The sequence below is a fragment of the Podarcis raffonei genome, chromosome 13 (genome assembly GCF_027172205.1).
Source record: "Podarcis raffonei isolate rPodRaf1 chromosome 13, rPodRaf1.pri, whole genome shotgun sequence".
In the NCBI taxonomy this organism is placed as follows: domain Eukaryota; kingdom Metazoa; phylum Chordata; class Lepidosauria; order Squamata; family Lacertidae; genus Podarcis; species Podarcis raffonei.
Genome location: NC_070614.1, coordinates 9,809,066 through 9,815,065, shown reverse-complemented (window position 1 = coordinate 9,815,065; position 6,000 = coordinate 9,809,066).

The window sequence follows — 6,000 nt, the reverse complement described above, 5'->3', positions numbered from 1 at the left end:
GCGCTTCCAAACAGCTTCTGTTGCTGTTCTGTTGAGTCTGCACTTCTGTTGCCACTGCCAACAGAACAGAGCATTAAGCACTCTGGTAAATTTCAGCAATTCAGTAAATTTGCCCCCAGCTCCCCATTTACCCTTTCCATGTTTTACAAATAGGACTACGGACAGAGGGGAGGGCATTCTTGCTTGCCAGCAAATTTGGGGTGAAGAAAGTGTTGCAATTATCTATCCCAACATGTTTGGATTTTGATTCATCATTAGCTAGAGGCCAGCTACCCACATGAGTCATGCTTCTCAAAGCCTCATACTTGACTCCAAGCAGTATCGTCCGCACACCAAGGGCTGTTTAATTTAAGTTAATTAACTGTAATTTTATCCTCCTTTCCAGACAAATAGTGTCTCCTACAGCGGCTCACATCAATGCAAAAAATGAGAGACGGGCCCTGCCTTCAGGTTAACAAGTGGGGAAAAAAGGACAAGTTATATCCAGGTATTCGCATGCAGCTGGGGCACAGCTGATCTTTGCTGGGATAAAGGTGCTGCAACCGACCCAGTGTTCCAAACACTGGTGGCATTACCTCCTTTCAGGAAAGAACTGGCAGTAAATCACACTGTGCAAGTTGGAGTTAACTCTTTATTAGCAAGAGTACTATTTGTACAGAATTGGCGGAATGTCAGGCCTAACGAGCTCAGCAGCTCATGTCCGGTAGGTCTTGCCCCATGGAACAGTTGCTGAGACTGAAAGTCCCAGCCTCCTTAAAGGTAAAGGGACCCCTGATCATTAGCTCCAGTCGTGGCCGACTCTGGGGTTGCGGCGCCCATCTTGCTTTACTGGCCGAGGAAGCCGGCATACAACTTCTGGGTCATGTGGCAAGCATGACTAAGCCGCTTCTGGTGAACGAGCAGCGCACGGAAATGCCGTTTACCTTCCCACCGGAGCGGTACCTATTTATCTACTTGCACTTTTTTGACGCGCTTTCGAACTGCTAGGTTGGCAGGAGCAGGGACCGAGCAACAGGAGCTCACCCCGTCACAGGGATTCAAACCGCCAGCCTTCTGATCGGCAAGTCCTAGGCTCTGTGGTTTAACCCACAGCGCCACCCGTGTCTCATCCTATTATTGAATAGGATGTCCCTATTTTCATCAGAGAAATGTCAAAGGGTATGTTATAACAATAATCTAGGGACCAAGGAATGGGAGCTCACCTCGTCACGGGGATTTGAACCGCCGACCTTCTGATCAGCAAGTCCTAGGCTCTGTGGTTTAACCCACAGCGCCACCTGCGTCCCTCCCTGCCTCCTTACAGCCGTCTTAAGTACCCTGCTCTTCGGGTTTCCCCCAAGCAATCAGAGACTATACCTGCGTGAAGCTAACTTCTCTGTCCTGTTCGCTCTGCAGTGTATTGTTCTGTTTGTGATTCCCCTTGTTTACTTACAAGAATATGTCATTAATGTGCCTTGGTATTTCTTTGGGCCATGCTGTCCCTAGCACCCAAAGTATTTTTATTCTACTAATAAAAATATTTAGCAACAACCATTATAAAAACGGCTTAAACAACTCGCTGAGCCAGAATGCCAACCATGCCCAAACATGCACTGGCAGCTTCAAAGCTCCTTGGCTTGTATGTCTATCCATGCAGCCTCTATAAAGATCCATCATAGTAAGGGTGGGGCTTGCCACAGCACGCTCATTTTGCCCAGTGGTAGCATCGTACATGTTCTACGGGAAGCCAGCACAACTAAAGATCTCGTGGGCTAGAAGTGAATGTACGCTTGGGAGTGAGCATCCAAAACACTTCAGTAAACACGGCTTCTTTCTCAATAATACAAAGAGACCCAGCTGAATGGAGTGTTTATATGTACACCTTTAAAGCCCATTCTAAGCCCACTCTTTCCCTCAAAGAATTCTGGGGACTGTAGTTTTCCCTCTCACAGAGTTACAGTTCCCAGCAAGCCTTAAGCCACTGTGCCCAGACCTCTCTGAGGGTGTACAAAGCCCAAGTTTTATATGAAAAGAAGGTTTAACGAACAATTCCACTGCGAAATACTACTTCCAGTGAGACTTCCTGCTAAGTCCTTTGTGCATGAGATGTATAAAGGTTTTTTGTTAGATTGTCTCATACATACCACCCAACGTTTCTCAGATGAAAACAGGGATGTCCTATTCCATTCTTCTTCTTCTTCTTCTTCTTCTTCTTCTTCTTCTTCTTCTTCTTCTTCTTCTTCACTCTTCTGACTGGGTTGCTCCAGCCACTCTGGGTGGCTTCCAACCTATGTAAAAACATAATAAAACATTAAACATTAACAAACTTCCCTATACAGGGCTGCCTTCAGATGTCCCAAACACATCATTGAGACTGGAGGCAAGTCTCCCTTCAGTAGAAGTACGGACTTGGCAAAGAACTATTAACTTCTGGCTCTGCCTAAACTCAAATCCCCCGGTTTACTATCCCTAGTACTTCAAGACTCCCATAAAAGTGCCTGGCTTAAAACCGGCTATCAAAAACTTCACTCTTGTGGCCTGTCCCCACAACACCTACTCACTATGCGCCCTACTAAAGCAAATCGTCTAATTGGTCGACGTCTAAAAGATATTGAGCATCAGAACAACCTGGCCACTATAAGGAAATTCTGCCCTTGGTATGTTCATTTTCCACCTCTCAATTTTGATTCTCTGGCCCCATATCTGCACAAACTTATTATCCCAAAATACAGACATGCTTTTACACTTGCAAGACTGGATGTTTTGCCATCTGCAGTACTTAAGGGTTGATTCCAAAAGATCCCACCTGAGAAACGTCTTTGCCTCTGTGGAGATGGTAGCACCGAAACAGCGGCACACGTCCTCCTGTCTTGTACTCTCTACAAAGATCTGAGGAACGAGATCATCACCCCACTCGTACTAACCATCCCAGGGCGCTCAACCACTGCCACAATGTTCTTTCTTCTATCAGATCAAAATGAGCAGATAACAGCAAAGGTTGCTAGGTTCATAGCAGGGGCAATCAGAATAAGGGCCACTAACTGACAGCTGATTCAGGACTTAAAATTGTGCTCTTATATCAAATTTCCTTTTTTGCATATACTGTAATCTTTTACTGTTGCTGTGGCAATTGGCTAACGTGAATAAAGTTTTATCTTATTTTATCAGATGTCTAAAGATTGTCTAGTCACTTATCTCCTTGGCTCGGGGGCCGCATAACCGTGCCATCCAACATTTCTCCAATGAAAATAGGGATGTCCTACCATGTTCTCCAACATACCTTCTGGGCTGAAATCAGGGCTGATGCTGGTGCTACTTCTCCACTGCTGGCAGCCTCACCTGAGTGCTGTCTATCACCAAGCCACAGCCGTTCCCCTCTTGTCCCAGTGGAAGGGTGGTACTGCATGTTGCTACTACGTTCGCCGCTGCCCCTGCCCATCCCAGAAAAGGAGGTGGGTCAAACATTGTACCCACCCATATCCACAAAATAGAAGAGTGGCATAGTTCCCCATTCCAGATTAAGGCAGAAGACTGGGGTTGCATGCACACCACAAATGTAAAGCACATTTAAAGCACGTTCCCTAATGGGAACTGTAGTTTGTTATATCACTCTATTAGGCATAGCAAACCACACATTATAAAACAAACACCGTATGCAAATTGTGGAAAATACGAATTCAGCATAGCAATTTGCATAAATAATACAGTATAACGCTATGACATCACCGACCAATCAAGAACCACTAAATCTCTCTATAATGGCCCAGTCTTTCCACATGGACAGCACTCAAAAATTTAGCCACTAAAAGTAATTTGTTAACGGTGTTGGGAATTTTACTTATTGATTTTTAAAATTTAACTTAGATACCACCCTTATTCCAAAGATCACGGGGGAGTTTACGGCATAAAAATACAAAATGGGAACACAAAATACATAGCAACCCCCCCAAAAACAATAATGCCCCCTGTAAAGCTCTGTGAGGGGTAAACTACCGTTCCCAAGATTCTTGTGTTTGCATGTGTGTACTCACACTTTAAATGACACCAGAAACCACTATAGGCCTATCTGATATTGACATGTAAGATAACTTTCAAGTCCACAATAGTTACAAAGCTGTGTAATTGTTCCATAGTCCACCCAACCCTACACATACATAGCTGTCAACCGTCCCTTATTTGGCGGGAAGCTCCCTTATCCCAGCGCCGTGTCCCGCTGCTATCCTTTATTGATGATGTCCCTTAAATTTCCTGGGTTTCAAAGGAAGCAGCTCCTCTCCCTCCCTCCCTGCCGGCCAGGAAGGAGGGAGGCTCCAACTGTGTTGCTTGGCTGCGTTGCTCACCCAATAAGGAGTCTAAGAACAACTGGGGGGTGGAGCTTGCATGCCTTGTGCCGATCAAATCGGCTGCGTTGCCTGGGGACTCGCCTTTGCTCAGCGCTTCCCAGCAGAGAGGTGATGGTGGTTTTCCTTGCTGTATCCCCTTTGCTGGGTTGCTGCACTGTGGGAACCACCGCTTGAGGCTTTGTTTGGCTGCTGGCTGGCCTTTCTGCCTTTGGCTCGGAGGGGCTCAGAAGTTGAACATACCTGTGCCCTGAAAATCCCTTATTTTGGCTGCTGATCCTTTATTTTCAAGGCTGCTGGTCCCTTATTTTCAATTCTGTAAGTTGACAGCTATGCACATATTCATGTTGTAGAACAGCAACAGCGGGCAGGGTAGGGTGGAGAAGGCAAAGCACTGCCCTAACCAATTTGTTCCCTTCTTCTTCTTCTTCTTCTTCTTCTTCTTCTTCTTCTTCTTCTTCTTCACTTATTTCTCCCTCCTTTTCCTAGACTCCCAAGTGGAGCCAGCCTGGAGCAGCAGGAGTGTTAGCCCCCCACATTGAGTTAAATGACAGTTCGGAAGGGTGGTGAGGAGAAAACCAATTTGTCCTCTTTACCAAGCATCCTCGGCTTTTGAGCATCTGGATCACAACACTGATCTCCAGCTGCTGTGTACTTTCAAAGCAAGCACACACACAAACATAAGTAACAACCCAAAGTACCCAGCTAGGCATATATTTATGATCTTGTGCTCATGTTCTGCTTACTAGTTTCCTACTGGCATCTAGTTGGCCACTGTAGATGGGCCATTGGCCTGATCCAGCAGGGCTCTTCGTACGTTCCTATATTCTTGTGTGTGTGTGTTAAGACTGGGATGTAGTCCTTGACATTCATTTTTTGAGCCACTACATGGATATGCCACAGCAAGAATTTTATTTGCTTTGAAGATTGCAAACACTGGGTGGCTCACCTGCTGTTTTGCTGAGAACTTTCCCTTCTTTTAAAGAGACTGTCCTCCTCCAATGTGTGCCTCTTATGGAGCGAATGCAGGCTGCGCAGCTATCCCAGAAGCCAGAACAGCAAGAGGGATTGCTGCTTTCACTGCGCAGCGATCCCTCTTGCTGTTCTGGCTTCTGAGATTCAGAATATTTTTTTTCTTGTTTTCCTCCTCCAAAAACTAGGTGCGTCTTGTGGTCTGGTGCATCTTATAGAGCGAAAAATACGGTAACTAGCTCAGCTGGAAGAAACCACCTTTAACCCTCAACTTTTTACTTATCAATATATATCCTTTAAAGCAGTGTTCCCCAACCTTGGGCCTCCAGCTGTTTTTGGACTACAATTCCCATCATCCTTGACCACTGGTCTTGCTAGCGAGGGATGATGGGAGTTGTAGTCCAAAAACAGCTGGAGGCCCAAGGTTGGGGAACACTGCTTTAAAGGATATATATGACCCTTTATAGAGTCGTATGGCAACATACGTGCAAGATTCCAAAGGTTCGAGGAGCTTACCCAGGGCTCGTGGTTACTTTTGAAAACGAGGTGCTTTATGATATATGGTTCATTTACACACATAGCTGTGGGTAAAAGCCTCAGCGCCTAGGGCTTGCCGATCGAAAGGTCGGCGGTTCGAATCCCCATGGCGGGGTGCGCTCCCGCTGCTCGGTCCCAGCGCCTGCCAACCTAGCAGTTCGAAAGCACCCCC